General features: G+C 31.6%; 1 protein-coding gene and 1 long non-coding RNA gene across 5 annotated transcripts in view; one reads left to right on the top strand and one right to left on the bottom strand.

Moving 5' to 3' along the window:
* Positions 1-18,673, bottom strand: part of LOC105833319 (E3 UFM1-protein ligase 1 homolog) — a 53,905-nt gene that overhangs the window by 22,175 nt on the left and 13,057 nt on the right. The gene's annotated exons all lie outside the window — the stretch shown is intronic.
* Positions 6,772-9,348, top strand: LOC118646984. The gene is made up of 3 exons (XR_004964321.1): positions 6,772-8,145; positions 8,532-8,726; positions 9,306-9,348. It is a non-coding gene; the product is annotated as an uncharacterized LOC118646984 (long non-coding RNA).

The following is an 18,673-nucleotide window of genomic DNA, read 5'->3' as shown; positions in this document are numbered from 1 at the left end:
TGTCACCTTAACGGAATCGGATTTTGATAACATCGTAGCAGAACGGCTGCGTTTTGCCAAACAACATAAAAGCAGAGAAACTGAATAAACAAATAGAGAAGCTGAAGAATGTATTATTCAGGAATAAATTTAAAGGAAATACTTTTTGTGTTGAAGAGTACCCGCTCGGTAGCTAATAGACTGTAAGGAAAAATCTTACAATATTTCAAAAAGTATGCATGTCCAACGTTTAACAAATCTTAGTAATACATTTGATTCTTAGATAGTAAATCAAATAGATTGTACTTGCTATATCGATTAATGCAGTAAGTGCCACTTATAGATAGCAAAATCTGCATCGATAGAGTCTCTTTAAGATGAACCGGTGGGTGCTGAGACCGTCATCCGTGGATGACGAAGTCCGCACCGGTAGAGTCTTTTCGAGACGAATTGGTAGGTGTTGGGATTGCTATCCATGAATGGCGGATTTCACATCTGTAGAATTATTTTGGTTTATCATAATATTTCTGTATTATGATTAAATTTACAAAATATATTTTCGTTATTATATTATGATTTTCTTACTTTTTGAATTTTGGCTCACGGCATCTAAATTTTTGCGATTGAATAAATGAATAAATCACGCGAAAAAGAGCAAACAAAAAGATAAGCGAGGACTAATGCATACATTTTAAAATATTGTAAGATTTGGTCGTAAATATTTACAACAAAGTTCGCGAGTAATGTGCAACACTTTTTGCGTCGTAAAAGCTGTCGACATTTTGTGCAATTGTCGCGCAAATATTTTATAATGTAGTGGTGTAGTGTCCTCGTTTTTTGATAAAATTTTATTTTTAATAGATTCTACATTGTACCGGGAAAACTACAATCACAATTTAATGCCTTTGTGTTACTTGTATACTTTTTTGCAAGCCGAGAAAACTGCTGCTGTTTTTTTCCTTATGCAACATCTTTTGCGACGGAGAAACTGCCGAAATTTTGTAGAATTACGTCGAAAAGTCTTATTTTATGTTAATGTAGTTTAGTATATCTGCGTTTTAAGTAAAATTTTGTTTTTTATAAGTTCTACATAGTAGCATTAGAATTGTGCAATTAATTTTCTCGCTCTGCGAGAAACGTAATCAAAGTGAATTAAATTTTGATTGCACAGTTGCTAATGCTAATATGTTTTTTCTTGTGCGACACTTTTTGCAACGGAGAAACTATTCTCTAATATTCTGTATATCTATCGCGCCTAAAAATGTCTGATTTTATATTAAGTAGTTTAGTATATCTGCGTTTTAAATAAAATTTTGTTTTTGATAGGTTCTACATAGTAGCATTAGAACTGTGCAATTAATTTTCTCGCTCTGCGAGAAACGTAACCAAAATGAATTAAATTTTGATTGCACAGTTGCTAATGCTAATGTTTTTCCGATATTCTGTATAACTATCGTGCCTAAAAATGTCTTATTTTACAATAATGAAACGTAGTGCATCCTTTTTTTTTTTTGATAAAATATTATTTTATATCGGCTCTGCATAGTAACGGTAGAATTGTGCAATCAAAAGTATTGTTTTTGTGTTACTTTTTTCGCAAAGCAAAAAAATTGCTAATGCTAAAGTTTTTTTTTTGTGCGACATCTTTTGATAGAGGAACTGCCAAAATTCTTAATTGCGTCCAAAGGTTTCAATTTATATTAATGTAATGTAGCTGCGTTTTTAAAAAAAGTTTTATATTTAATAGGCTCTGCATAATAATATTAGAACTGTGAAATTAATTTTCGTGCTTTGCGAAAATTATTTTTTTTTTAATAAAATTGATTTTATATGATAATTTTACCACTTTTTTATTATAAAATTTTTATAAATATTACTTTAAGGACCTAATTAGATCCTTAAAGTAATTTTAAATAAAAGTAAATGTTACTTTTATTAAATAAAAAATTAAAAGTAAAATTTACTTTATTTAAAATTAATTTAAGGGCCTAATATTTATGAAAATTTATGAGAATCCTACCAATATATATCAATAGAATAGCATATAACTATAGTATAACTTATTTTATAACAGTTAAATGACGGTTAAATTATTTAAATTATAGTTATATACCAATTCAATATGTTTTATAACTGCAATATATCATTTTCATAACTATGCAACTGTCATATAACCCTCTTGTTACATGTTTTGTTTCCGTGATATAACTGTAACATCCTATGAGTGGAAAATTACAACTAACGTGTACGTTACGTGTAACGATCACGTTATATTGCCTGTTATAATCCGTGTTATTGCGGCAATGCAACAGTTATATATCTGTGTTTGCTGGGGTGTGTGATAGTTCTCATTATACTACCCAGTAAATACGTTTTATAGCGGCAATATAACATGGAAACTATATGTCATGTAACATTGTTATTCTTGTGATATGTAGGTGCTATATAACATAAAAAATAACCTGTTATGTAACATTTGTTATACACAAGTAATATAACTGTTATACATCGTTTTGGCGGTACAGTTAACAAAAATTGTATAATCGTAACATAACAGGCTTGTATCAATGTTATTAGGGTACAATGCGTCGTAGTTGACTTAGAAATCAGACAACACTATAAAATCCTGAATGACAGATCCATTTGATATTTAAAAAAGTTATCATAAAGATGTTTTCAAAAATAACGATTTGTCTACAATTACTGCGCCCAAAAAAATCTAAATTAATCATGCACTGAACAAAAACAGGATAATAATGTACTATTCAATTTTTCTTAGAATATATGATTTATATAGTTAACCATCTAATTAACCACTTAAACGCTTCAAAGTATTAATGCTAAATAGATCGCAATTTCCATCAAATTATTAAAGTTATGGAAAAAGATAAATTTAATAATAAAATTAATAAGTAAATAAATTAATGCTATTTATTTTTAATGTTTTGCAAAATTTAATTGCTTTTATAAAAAATAATATAATTGCGTCAGTTTATAACATATAGGTATATGTAGACAATAACAAGTACCCATATCAATAAGTCAAATTGGCGTAGCAGATAGAGTACAAGGTTCGTCATCTTAAGGTCCCGGGTTCAAAACCTACCAACGGCAAGTAAGAATAAAATAAAATAACATAATTTAAATTTAATTTGTTAATAAAAATTTGTTCTAAATTTAGTATGTATTGTTGATAAAAATAATTTTAAAAAAATAAAATTTTTATTTTATTTTATTTTTCTCTAGTTGCAATTTAAAGATATCCGATTTAAAAAATCTTTTAGATATCAGTTTCATGATACCTTTCTGTTCTCAAAAACGGCGCATTGGTTAACATTCTGACATCATTATGTTATCTTTTAGAAGTCTCTTTATGTTATCATTTTCAGAAACAGAATATGAGTATCATGCGTGAAATGGAACGCATGTAACTGTTATAGATGGAACATGGGGAAGAAAAAAAATTAGGTATCCCTTTTATCTTATGCATGCTTGATCCGGTCATTACTCACTTAGTGCTTACAGCAGCGTGAATGGAAGTTCGATTCTGGGTGTGATACACCCAGTGTGCAGTGAACGTTACAAAATTGTGCAGAGCGGAAATTTGAAATGTAAGTAAAAGTAATTGCATTCAACTATAAATTACTTTTTTTAAATAAACCAAGTAAAAGAACATTAGTGAAGTATATTTTCGTGTATGACAAATTAATTTTTGTACACGGAAAAAAAATTACTCTCAAATTGAAACTTATTTATTCAAATTAACACGATTTTTGTTTCATATATAAACAACAATATATAATCTTCTTAGAAGAATTTGAAAATCTTGAATTTCAAAATATTATAATCTTATTTCAATACTATAAGTATTATTTTACAAATATGATATAATTGTTTTGATAATTTTAGTCTAAAAAAATTATAATCTTTGATTTAAACATGTAGTATCTTTATCCCATATTTTTTCTTTTGCATTCAAGAATATTATTTTCTTGGTTAAGCTATATAAAATTTTGAAATAAATTTTCGTTCAAGTAAATCTTTTTGATTTAACAAAAATATTCCCCTATTTTCTGTGTATGTTTCTAGAGAAGTGAATACACGAAAGAGTGGACAGTTGAACTTTCATTTCTTTATATTTGAGTTAAATAAACATTAAATAATAATAAAAACAATAATTGTTGTCGTTTTATTCACAAATATTTTGATGATTTCGATTTTACGATATTAACCGTCAGATCAAAAAATAGTGAATATTCATATCTAAAAAAAAATATACTTTTTGGTACAAATCAAAAAATTGATAATAGATTCTTAAAATATAACTCTTCAGCTTTCCAATTACAATATTTTAAAGTATTTTTTCTTTTTTTTTCTACAAAATACAGCCGTTTAAAAAAAAACAATTTTTTATGCAAAATTTTTTGATTTATTGTCTGTCTATTGAATATATCTTTTTCCAGTTTATACATACGACTTTCTAACCTATTTTATCACAATTCTGAGAAATTTTCCTTAGAATTAAAAAAAAATGGATTGAAATTCGTCGATTTTTGCCCGAAATACAAATCGTCAAAGTTTCCTGGGTGTCGTACACCCATGTGTGCAGTGAACGTAACTTTTTGATAGTGTGCAGTCAGAGGGTTAAATATACATTATAGTGTAGTCTTTGTTTTATAGACATAAATTGCAACGCTTGTAACATATGTTTTATTTTAGTATACCTATTACATTGTAGTATTACTCGCATAGTTTGATTCTGTGCTACTTGCAGTTTACTCAATTGTGTTTCTCCCATATCTACCAGTAATGTTGCACAATACTCAAATATTTCCCTTTAATTTCTTTCTTATATTTCTCAAAACCATAAATTTTGTTTTGCTCGCATTCATTTTTAGCATATTCAACCTCATCCATTCTTCTACTATATTAAATATCAAAATCATTTTCCCTTCTATTTCTGCACCTTCTTCAGCTACATATATTAATGTATCATCCGCAAACATTTTTATACTATAGCCTTCTGAGCAAATATTTATTATATTATATTAATATATAATAAACAACGAGGGTCCTAACACAATCCCTGTGGCACACCGTGTTTAATATTAATTTTGAACAATTCTTACCGTTACAAACTTGTTGCAATGTATCTGTAAGATACGTTTTTATCCATTCTAATATATTTCCTCTAATACAATTTTTCTATAATTTTTCTATTAATCTATTTCTATCTATTGTTTCAAATATTGTTATATAATATAGTCCTTTCATCACTTTAAACACCAACATACACGTATTACAATACAACCTCAGTCTTATCGACATAAAACGTAACGCTTACAACACACATTCAACTTTGATCTTTTGCTTACAATATAATATTGAGTGGCATTCACTTAGACACAGTACAATTCGACACAGTGCAAATAAACACGTTGCAAATGGACACAAAATAATGTACACTGTACATTTCTACACCGTAAAGTTGTACACCGCAAAATTGTACACCATAAAGTTGTACATCGTACATTTCTACACCGTAACCTCGACTACACACACACGTACGCACGCATGCACGCACACACGAACGTGGTGCAAGAAGGGCCTTCGGCCCCCTTCCGCACCCAACCCGTTGGTAGGAGTGCCCTAAACAGAAAAGTATAGAAATGTTCGATGTACAACTTTGCGGTGTACAACTTTGTGGTGTACAACTTTATGGTGTACAAAATTCCTGTGTCCAAATAAATCGTGTACATTACTTTGTGTCCATTTGCAACGTATCCATCTGCACTGTGTCCAAGTAAGCCACTCGCGTAATATTAACCGCATGACTCGATTTTGCGGTACTTACAATTTACTAAGTTGTATCTCTCCCATACCAATTAATAATGTCGCACAATATTCAAAATGAGGCGCAATGATTGATTTATATACAGTACATTTGCTATAACTTGATAAACTACTATCTAATCTATTAAAAAACTTGTTTTTTTGCTTATCTTCTTTAACATACATATATTTACATTGTTTTTCTAATCTTAACTTACTGTCAACCATTACACCCAAATACCTTATTTTTTCAACTTACTCTATTAATGTCCCATCTCTACACTTTACTACGATGTTCGCTGCTAGTTCTTTTCTTACACTTAATTCTTATCACCAATGGTAATATAAAATTGGTCTTACTCGCGTTTAATTTTAATCCATTAACATTAAACCATTCCTCAATTATGTTGGACATCATATTCATTTTCTTTTCGACTTTCTCGCAACTTGCTCCCGCAATATATAATATGATATCGTCAGCAAACATTTTTATATTACATCTTCGTAGACAACTATTAACTATGTCGTTTATGTATATAATAAACAGTGGTGGTCCTAATACTGAGCTCTATGGGACCCCGTGTTCAGTCTTAATTAAACTAGACTATATTCTTTCTTTTTATTTTAATAAACTTAATTACTTTATTTCCCAGATAGTACCAAATATCATCATAAATATTTATAAATATTTTACAAATTTATTTTCAAAAAATATTTTTTAAAGATTATATAATTATTTTCATAAACCATTTAGAAATGATACAAAAATTATCAACAATATATAAAATATATTTTTAAAATGTACTGAAAAATATATATGGTATATAAACTTAAAATATATTTTATATTCTTTGATAATAATGGTATAAATATTTATTTTAAATATTTTCATAAATGTTTATCATAATTTTTTTTATACCGACAAACTCGGACATAAAAATATGTACAAAATATTTATCATAAATATTTTTCCTTTTTATAAATATTTTATAAATATTTTATAAATATTTTATAAATACATATTTTGCGCTATCTGTATCTATATTTTCAATAGTTGCCATTATGGGTCAAAATTAGCTACCAGAACTTTTTGAAAGAGGTATACCATCAATATTAATATTTAATTTTATTTCTTCCTGTGTAATAAATTTAGAATACATTTGTATAGATCGCTTCAGAGCAGAAAAAACACCAAAATGTAAATAACGGCCACCACTTACAAAGATTTTTAATATTTGTAGATGCGTTTCATGGCGTTTTTAATAACACCCTCACATCTTTAGGTAAATTTGTATAGCCATGTTTCCTTAAAATAGTAAGTAATTCGTTAACAAAATTATGTGAAACATTTTGTTCCATAATTAATTTTCGTAAATCTTCCCGTAAATTCGCTTTGTTAAAATCAGAAATATTACTTATATCTAAAATATAATCTTGTGCTTCAATCCAAAGCCTTTTTTTAAAAAAAGACTTTGGCTTTTTTTTAGAAAAAATAAAACTTTCGTACGTTCTGTGACGTAACTTTCGTCGGGAACCGCCAGGTCCGAGGAGCTACGCCCAATTAACAGCAATAGTTTATCTAATAGTTCGCGGGTAACGCTTCCTCGCGAGATCGGTAACGTCCGAAAACGGTAGCCTGCTTGAACGGTAACTCCGAAAATGCTCTAATTTTCTGGGCGCCAGGCGCGGATTTCCGCGCCGCACAACAATTAACTATAATTCGGTAGCCGGATAGGAAGCGTCACTAATGCCGGTGGCTCTTTTCTCGAAGTGGTAGAGGGGCGTGGTTCTTTATTAATCGAGGGGTATGGAGAGCTCGGATCGAGGCAGGTCGTAGAAAAGAATCGATACTCAATTCCTTTTCTAAAAAAGATATGTTATTTATTTATCGAATGTATCGAAGTCATCTCGAAAGTCTCGAAGAATTGTTGCCTTTAATCCGCGATGCTGATTGGTTCTTTCGCTGATCATTGAGCCGCATGCTTCGTAGTGTTTGACAGTTGTGTTTGACAGTTGTGTTTTCAAATCAAAATTGGTTATATCAAAAGTGTGTAAGTAATAAGGTAAGTAATAAAGAGATATATTAAGTAATAATATAATCTCTCTCTCTCGGAAATAACAATATCTTTAAAATTTTATAATCTTTTAGAAAAAAAGAAGGAAAGGAAATAGATTGGTAGGAGAAAGAGAGAGTTTCGACTTTTGTAGAAAGAAGAAGCAGAAAAGGAAACAGAAGGTGAAATAGCGACTTCTATAGAAAGAAGGAGCGGAAAAAGAGAGAGAGAGAAAGAGAGTGTAAGAAAGAAGAAAAAGAAAAGTGTTAGAGCATTAACAGTAAATATTATTGTATTGAGTATTTTATGTAGTTAGCAGCTCGCAATTACATATATTATTGGCTAATTTTTTTTCTGTGTGTGTATATTTGTGTATGCGCGCGCGTGTGTGTGTGTGTAAAATTATGTAAATTTATAAATAATTACATAATATTATATAAAAATATATTTTATAAAAAATTATTATTTACTTAATTCTTTTAACTTTTTTTAAATAAATACATACATATGTGTGTGTGTGTGTGTATTTATAAAAAAAAAGTTTAAAAAAATAAGTAAATAATTTTTATTAAAATATGTTTTTATATAATATTAAGATATATTAAGTAATAATGTAATATATATAGGAAATAACAATAATATCTTTAAAATTTTATAATCTTTTAGAAAAAAAGAAGGAAAGGAAATAGATTGGTAGGAGAAAGAGAGTTTCGACTTTTGTTGAAAAAAGAAGCAGAAAAGAAAACAGAAGGAGAAACAGCGACTTCTATAGAAAGAAGGAGCAGAAAAAGAGAGAGAGAGAAAGAGAGTGTAAGAAAGAAGAAAAAGAAGAGTGTTAGAGCATTAACAGTAAATATTATTGTAAGTTAGCAGCTCGCAATTACATATATTATTGGCTATATTTTTTTCTGTGTGTGTATATTTGTGCGTGCGCGCGCGTGTGTGTGTGTGTGTAAAATTATGTAAATTTATAAATAATTACATAATATTATATAAAAATATATTTTATAAAAAATTATTATTTACTTAATTCTTTTAACTTTTTTTAAATAAATACATACATATATGTGTGTGTGTGTGTGTGTGTATTTATAAAAAAAAGTTTAAAAAAAATATGTAAATAATTTTTATTAAAATATGTTTTTATATAATATTATGTAATTATTTATAAACTTACACTTACACGTTTTTTATTCAAAATTGCAGAAGATAGAGGATAGATATAGACAACATAAAAATATGATTAATAATTTGTGTTGAGAGAAAGAGAGAAAGAAAGAGAGGGAGAAAAGGAGAGTGAGAGAGCGTGAGATAAAAAAAAATAAAAAATAAAATTTAAAATAATTAAGTAAATAATAATTTTTTATAAAAATGTTTTTATATAATATTATGTAATTATTTATAAAATTATACTTACACGTTTTTTATTCAAAATTGCAGAAGATAAAGGATAGAGGATTAAAGAAAGAGAAAAAGATAAAGAAAGGAGAGAAAAAAAGAAAAGAGAGAAAAGATTCAAAAAGCATAATTCTTTTAAATTAATAAACATTAAGACATTTCATAAAAAAGCGGAGAGAAAAAAGGAAGAAAGACGAGATAGGTATTTAATAATTGTTTAAAAAGCTGTAAAGCTTGTTTTGTCAAAATTTTGAATTTTTAATGACTTAATTGCGTTTTTATTTTTAACATATATAAATGTTTTTATTTAAGGTTAAAGAAAATAAACATTATATTAAAAAAAGAAAAAAAGAAATAGAGGAAGCAGAGAGTAAGAAAAGAAAAAAAGAAATATTAAAGAGGTATATACAGAAAATGGAAATAAAAATTTACATAATATTAATGAATGTCAGGGGTAAAAAATCAATATATCATTTGGTTGTAATTAACATTGACTCCAAACTGGTAGATATATTGATTTTCTTATAGCTGTTTCAAAATCAATTAATATAGCTGATACGGACGTAAAACCATATATACACTGCAAAAAAATGTAATGTATCCAATGAGATATGTAGTTGAGGACTGCCTACTCAATGCAATACTATATGTTATATTAGCACTTAACAAATCAAACTTTCACCTAGGGATTCTCAAAGTAGAGTCTTTGCCCTTTAATTTAAAAAAAGTACATGTAATTTAGATGATTTTTCGCAAAGTTGCATCACTTTGAAGATTGCCTAAAAATCGGTCAAAACTTTTGTCTCGTTTTCTTTTGCGCCAGTGTTTATATAGATATTTATAAAAAATAAAAAGTTTAAAAAAATTGCAAGAATTAAGTGATAGGTAGAAGAAGAAGAGAAAGAGAGAGAGAGAGAGAGAGAGAGAGAAGGAAAGAGAGAGAGAGAGAGAGAGAGAGAGAGAGAGAAGGAAAGAGAGAGAGAGAGAGAAATTAAGTAAATTTGAAGATCTTATTAAGAGAGAAAAAGAGAGAGAGAGTGCGAGATTTCGGGAAGGTAACATTTGCGTTTTAAATATTTTGAAAAAAAGGAATCTTAAACTCTTAATTCTCATTTCTTATTAATTATCATTCTCAATAATTATCAATTTTTATTAATTATTATTATTCTCATTAAATATCATTTGCGTTTTAATTATTTTGACATTTTGTGTATTTTAATAGAAGAAAAGGAATGAGATTAAAGAGAAAGAATTGAGATCGAGAGAGTTTAAAAAAGAAATCCAGAAAGTGAAAGTGTTGAAATTTGATTGAAAATTATCAGGTAACATTACGTATAATATTATAAATTTTAATTTATTTAAAAATTTAAATTTAATGTTGTATTATTAAGGCATAAGATTTAAAAAATTTAATTTTAAAGTTGTTGGATGCTTGTTGTCAGAAGTTGTTGAAATGGTCAGAGAGCGATAGTGAGTTTTATCGAAAGAGATTAGAAAAGGAAAGAGATTAGATGAAAGGAAATTATAATTGAGAGAGATTAAACAAGAAAGCCAGAAAGTGAAAGTTTTGAAATTTTATTGAAAATTAACAGGTAACGTTACATATAATATATTATAATTTTTAATTTATTTAAAGGGGATTAAGTATGGAGGTAAAGTGTGTAAGAGTGATATTAAGAAACATGCAAATATAATATAATTAATAATTTGTGTTGAGAGAGAGAGAGAGAGAGAGAGAGAGAGAGAGAGAGAGAGAGGTGGGGAGGAGGGGGGAGAATGAGAGAGCGTGAGAGATATAGAAGAGGATTAAATAAAAAAGTAAAGTGTGTAAGAGTAATATTGAACAATATGAAAATAATATAATTAATATAATTAATAATATAATTAATAATTTAGAGAGGGGGAAAGGAAGAATGAGGGAGCGTGAGATAGAGAAGGGCATTAAATATGATAAAGTGTGTGAGAGTAATATTACAGAAGAAGAATAAGTGCAATGTTCAATATAAAAATGCTAAGTGGCGCGCGCGAAGCGCGCGCAATGTTGTGTTCTAGTGTTAATTAAATAGCAATTTTAAAATATATTTCGTAAAAGGTAAAGAAATGCTGTGTCGATGACAATCGTGGATCTTACTCCACTTGTTAAAATTTTGTAAACTCACAGATGTGGTTACGACGGGAGCCGGAAGTCGGCACTAAGAGAATGCGGAAACTTAATTCTTTCTCTACGAGGCGGGAGGCCGTCGGGGCTCTCCGCTGGTCAATCACAATAATTACAATACAGTCTAAATCGGTATTCGCGGTATTACAGAATGCAATGATTAATTACGCGAGGACTGTTGGTGTCGGCTTTGTCCGAGAGGGACTTACTTAACGACTAAATATTCGGGCCGGTCGGTCCGATCTTCCGTGCGGCCACGAGACTCTACTGCGTACTTCGAGTCCTTCACACTAATACATAGGCAACAGCAAAACGGTATCGGATTCGGGATCACCGGTAACACGACAAACGGTATCCCTTATCCGGTCCCGCACGAAAGTCGACCGCCTTACCGAATCTTACGAAAATTCCGCGTGGCTGCCGAGTGATGGCCTTACAACAATCTCCAGGTCCTTGTCCGTCGAAAGCAATCGTAAGGGCTCGTCCTGTGACACACTTATCTCGCCGTCAACCGAACAGTGAGAAGCCCCTGTCCCGCGCCGGTCGGCTCGAGCCGTCGCGCATGCGCGGACGCTCTTCGATTCGCAATCGCTGGATCCACGTGCTCCCGCGTGATCCTCGATCCAGCGCCGCGCTGCCTCGTCCCTCGACAGGCCCGTGATGAACACGTGCTCTATCAGTGTGCTCCCTTTTTCCGCCGTTTCGGTAGGTCCGGCTGGCCAGGCCGCGACCAATCCGATCGTGGTGGCTGGCGGTTTGCTTGGCTGTGGCCGCTCGTCCGGTCCGCAGCCCGGTGGCGCGTGCCCACAGCGTGAGCCTTGCTGGGAGCCGTCGTGTCTCCGCGCTGTCCTTCGGCGCGGTCAGTCCTTAACTCAGGGACGGAAACGGCGCGGCGGGGAAACTCCTTGAGGGGCGCTCCTACCACTGTCGAGTGTCCCCAGCAATTCCCGCGACGGCTGCTCCTCCGTCGCCCCTGACACACTCTTCCGATGAGCCCTCACTCGGCGCCTTTACTTTAAAAGATTGTCACTACAATCGGAAAAACGGTATCGCGGAAGCTAAACAAAAATAAAAATAAAATAGAATAACAGCCGCATCCCCCTCGGCTCGGCGAGGAGTCGCCCCCGACCGACCCTCTCGGTCGGTCCTATGCCCTTGTGACGTGCGCCCGGATGCGCCACGTCACAGTTCTTAACGTTTAGTTAATTTGGGAAAGTTATTTTGCAGAACTAGTTACAATTGCAGTTTTCCTTTCTATAAAAATAACCGTTAAAAGTTATTGACTCCGAAAATTTACATGTCATAGTTATAATTATTGAAAAAATAATAATTTATTACTTTTTAGTTATTTTTTTGTAATTTTTTTGTTATTTTTTCGATTATTTAATATTTATATATAAAATACAAGAATTTTATATTTCTAACTCATTAATAAATCATATTCTCTTATACTGAACATTTGATTATGTGCTATAGTATTTTGTATATTATGAATCATTGTTATTTTAATAAAAGTTATTCATTATAAACAAAACTTAGAATCAAAATATTTAATGTACTAACTGAATTATTAATTTATAATTAATTAATATTTATATTTAAAGCATATTTAACAAAAATTATCAATATTTTTTAGTTAAGAAATTCGTTTAATTTGTAATAAAATTAGTGTCAACCAATGGTGCAAGATTTCTTTTAAAAAATAATCTAAAACTTTAACGATTATATGAGTAACTTTAAAACATTAAATAGTTATAAAAGTAAAACAATTTAATTAGTTAATAGGCACAAATAAAAATGTAACTAAGTTATAGATAGAAAGAAAGGAGAAAAACAATTAAATTACAATTAATTAAATTAAACAGTTACAAACTAAAAAAACAAACTGTAACTCGTTATAACCCCTACAGCATGAAATATTGCTGCAACGTTGCAGAAATATTGCAATAGTGCATAATATAACTAATATTGCAGAAATATTGTAGCAATATTACAAATATAATATTCCCTAGCAAATGTTGCACAATATTGCAGCAATATTACAAATGTAATATTTCTTAGCAGATGTTGTGCAATATTATAGCAATATTACAAATGTAATATTTCCTAACAGATATTGCACAATATTGTGGCAATATTATATTGCAACCGTGCAAAATTTATTTCCGTATAATCCGTATTTCTTAATCTAGAACTAACAATAAGTAATATTTTACATAGTTTTAAGAGACAAATAAAAAAATAGAGCAGGATATTTTTATTTTAAATTTTTATGTAAGATTAGAGCTAAAAGATACATAGATGTGCAACAAATTCTGTAATCACACGACAGCGTTGCGTCCCATACTAGATTGAGTGAAGCAAGTCCAGAAGATGTTCACTCTGACTTATATATACAGGGTGTCTCAACGCATGTGGACCACCACTCGTAAAAAGGTAGAAGGGATCGAGATGAACATACAGGTCCAATATTTTCTTGGATTAGGTTTACAAATAATCGAGATATCAATTTTTTTAATTGTGCGAATGAGAGCGCGCCGTAGGAAGAGCCGAGCCGCTCGAGCCGTAGCGCGGCCCACTGTGTGAAGCATTGGCTGCCGGCGGCGGGGAGAAGGAGGAGAAGCGGCGCCGCTGCCTGTGCTTCGCCGCGCTCACGTCCCGCAGCACCGCGTCTAGACTCGCATCAATGGCCGCTCTCGCCTCCCACCGCACCGCGCCTAGACTCGCGTCGTTACGCACATTCGCAATTACTTGACAAAATTATTTAGCAAAGATAGGGACAAATTAAAACCGTAATAAACTTTTGTGATTGAGAAAGTCAAAAGAGAGAAAGCGATGGAAACTTATGGAATCTTCAAATAATCTAATTTCTATCGTAATTGTGAATATAGTAAACTAATGATAGTTTTCGGTACATTGACGATATATTCTTTCTTTTTCTTAAATATCTTATTTACAGTATCATACAACTCGAACTTTGTTTCTTGTCGAATTGTATCGTACTGTTAAATCCTTGATGAAAACATTGATAAAAATTCGTAAATTTATTCGTAAAATCATTATCGTAAATTCACGATTGATTCTCAAATAGTTTTTTTTTTTCATCTATTATAATATTTGCTACATCGAGTTCTCTCATCGTTATCTTTTTTCTCTTACACGATATATTCATAAATATTTCTTCATATTTAATCAAAATGATGCAACAATGGAACAAACTTTTCTAACAGAAAATGCGAGAACGATAGAAAATAATATCATTTCTTTAAATTTGTTCCTTTTGATTTAGAGATGGATTATAAAATAAAAATCAATTAGATTTTCGTGTTGCTATTTAAGTAAATCACTGAAAATCTATCGTAATTAATAATGCAATTAAAGATAGCAGAAACTCTAAGTTTTCTATCGTCATAAAAGAAAACTTAGAGTTGTATTGACAATACGTGATGTTGAACGTTAATCTCTAAGCATAATTATCGTAGAAGACGCATCGCCCCTAATCTATTGTTGCACGCGTACTGCACGCGTCGCCCGGCCGCGCGAGTCAGCTGGTTGCTATAGAGAAGAACGTTGTCGTATTGCTGTTTATGTCGGTTCTCGAGCTGTCGAGCTCGTGTATCGGAGTGTTTTGAATAAATTCCGTTTTTTTTTTTTAAGAAAATGTGCTATCCTATTTCGTGTACACCAATCACTGTTGCTCACTTATCTAATTCATTTCTATTTCATAATTCATCGCTTCTCTAAATCAAAAAGAACAAATTTAAAGAAATGATATCTTCTATCGTTCTAGCATTTCCTGTTGGGAAAGTTCGATCCATTTTTGCATCATTTTGATTAAATATGAAGAAATATTAATGAATATATCGTGTAAAAGAAAAAATATAACGATGAGAGAACTCGATGTAGCAAATATTATAATAGACGAAAAAAAAACTATTAATTTGAGAATCAATCGTGAATTTACGATAATGATTTGACGAATAAATTTATGAATTTTTATCAATGTTTTCATCAAGGATTTAACAGTACGATACAATTCGATAAGAAACAAAATTCTAGTTGTATGATACTGTAAATAAGATATTTAGGAGAAAGAAAGAATATATCGTCAATGTACCGAAAACTATCATTAATTTACTATATTCACAATTACGATAGAAATTAGATTATTTTAAGATTCCATAAGTTTCCATCGCTTTCTCTCTTTCCACTTTCTCAATCACAAAAGTTTATTACGGTTTTAATTTGTCCCTATCTTTGCTAAATAATTTTGTCAAGTAATTGCGAATGTGCGTAACGACGCGAGTCTAGACGCGGTGCTGCGGGACGTGAGGGCGGCGAAGCACAGGCAGCGGCGCCGCTTCTCCTTCTCCCCGCCGCCGGCAGCCAATGCTTCACACAGTGGGCCGCGCTACGGCTCGAGCGGCTCGGCTCTTCCTACGGCGCGCCGCGGCGCGCTCTCATTCGCACAATTAAAAAAATTGATATCTCGATTATTTGTAAACCTAACCCAAGAAAATATTGGACCTGTATGTTCATCTCGATCCCTTCTACCTTTTTACGAGTGGTGGTCCACATGCGTTGGGACACCCTGTATAATACATTAATTAAACATGTGTGAACCATACATGCATGTGTAATTCTAGCCTATAAATTGATCAGGATGGGCATTTTCTGGACTTGCTTCATTTTAATGCTTACTTAAATCTAGAATGAAACGACCCAGCAAGCAAAATGCTAGCAGCTTGCCGGCAATATGCCAGCAAACTCGAGCATGATATCGCAGCAGATTTCAATCTGCTGCTTCCTCATTAAGCTTAGTTTCTAACAGCATAGATTATCAACAGAAAATATTGATAGAAATACAGCAAAAATCGAATATCATCTGCTACCATAACATGACAGTAAATTCATAGTAAATATCGAACACAATCTGACAAATTAAACTCTAAACGCAGAAAGACAGCAAAAACGAAGCATGAAATGCTATCACGCTGCGACACCAGAAACGCGGCGAAGATACAGCACGATGTGTCACATGAAGTACTGACAGCAAAAATGCAGCAGAAATCGAGCAGAGCCTGCCGTCATGACATGCCGGCGAAAACGCAGCAGATATAGAACGCGATCTGCTTTATCGGTTGTGACGGCAAAAACATAGCAGAAATCGAGCACCAAGCTGTCGTCACAAGTAATCGGAAAAATATAGCAAAAATTTAACACGATATGACGTATTATTAATAATTTTTAATTAGTAAAATAAATAATTAATGTATGCAATGTACATATGTTTATTAATATTATTATTACATTTAATTTACATTATATAATTTTATAAATTTGATGATATCTAATTTACATATACATTACGAATTATATATTTTATGATTATATACTTAAATTTAAATGTGGCGTTTTCGACTGACTGCAGAGAGTTAATTAAACCCAAGATATCACATGCAAGAACCGTCCAATTTGAACTTTTTTTTATATGAAGGTGGAAATCTTTGAGAAGACTTCTGGGAGGATCAGGTCCGGGAAGTGTGGGATTCGACGGGAGACACGTCGGGCGATCAACCTTACTACCGCCCACTCACTAAAATCATCTATTATAGAGGATTCATGGCTCCTGCACACAGGACGCGGCAAAGCGGCATCGCGGTGGCCAATCACCGTCTTGCTTTTTTATTAAATACATATATGTATTATCAGAAAAGCAAGACGGTGATTGGCCACCGCGATGCCGCTTTGCCGCGTCCTGTGTGCAGAAGTCATCACACATCTGATGTAGCAAACTCGCGTTCTATACCTGCCGCGTTTTCGCCGTCATGTCATGACGGCAGACTGCTCGATTTCTGCTGCATTTTTGCTGTCAGTACTTCATGTGATACATCGTGCTGTATTTTCGCCAAGTTTCTGGTATCGCAGCCTGATAGCAAATATGTCAAATTTCTAGCTACATTTTATTAATTTAATGTGACATCATGACATATCTGTTTTTTTATTTAATTTTTAGTGATATATTGTGTCAACACACAATGTCTGATTTTTGTTTTGTTAATGTCTTTAAATTTTGTTGTACTTTTGCTGCATTTTTGAGGGTACATTGTGACGCAAAGTCTACTCGATTTTTGTCGTGTTTCTGTTAATGTTAGTTGAAACGGCAAATTGTAATTGCTTGCTGTCCAACTTTTGCCAGCATAATATGTGTCAAAATTTTTCAGTTCGTGCTCTCGGCAGGTTTGGCTATTTGGGGATATTCGATATCCGTTGGTGTATGTTAATTTAATTAATTACTTTTTTAATTAATAATTTTTTTAATTATTGTGCCGTAACGGTATGACAATAAATTCATTTTCCGTTTTTCGTATAATACACATCCCCTACAGCATGAAATATTGCTGCAACGTTGCAGAAATATTATTTTGCAAGATTGAAATATTGCAGAAAATATTGCTGCAATATTGCAGCAATATTCCTATGTCCGCTCCAAAACAATATTGTGCAATATTTCTGCAATATTTCTGCAATATTCCCCGTAAGATTTCTGTAATATTTCAGCAATATTGCTGCAATATTTCTTGTAAGATTGCTGTAATATTTCTGAAACGTTAATGCGCAATATGAAGGAAATGTTGCAGGTGGTTAAATTAATCAAATAATATGTAAGATGTGTATTATACGAAAAACGGAAAATGAATTTATTGTCATACCGTTACGGCACAATAATTTAAAAAATTATTAATTAAAAAAGTAATTAATTAAATTAACATACACCAACGGATATCGAATATCGTTCCATTCTAGATTTAAGTAAGCATTAAAATGAAGCAAGTCCAGAAAATGCCCATCCTGATCAATTTATACGCTAGAATTACACATGCATGTATGGTTCACACATGTTTAATTGATGTATTATATATATAAGTCAGAGTAAACATCTTCTGGACTTGCTTCACTCAATCTAGTATGGGACGCAACGCTGTCGTGATTACAGAATTTGTTGCACATCTATGTATCTTTTAGCTCTAATCTTACATAAAAATTTAAAATAAAAATATCCTGCTCTATTTTTTTATTTGTCCCTTAAAACTATGTAAAATATTACTTATTGTTAGTTCTAGATTAAGAAATACGGATTATACGGAAATAAATTTTGCAAGGTTGCAATATAATATTGCCACAATATTGTGCAATATCTGTTAGGAAATATTACATTTGTAATATTGCTACAATATTGCACAACATCTGC

This window comes from Monomorium pharaonis, chromosome 8 (assembly GCF_013373865.1).
Source record: "Monomorium pharaonis isolate MP-MQ-018 chromosome 8, ASM1337386v2, whole genome shotgun sequence".
In the NCBI taxonomy this organism is placed as follows: Eukaryota; Metazoa; Arthropoda; class Insecta; order Hymenoptera; family Formicidae; genus Monomorium; species Monomorium pharaonis.
The sequence above is the reverse complement of the archived record's forward strand: the minus strand, read 5'-3'. Positions and strand labels throughout refer to the sequence as shown.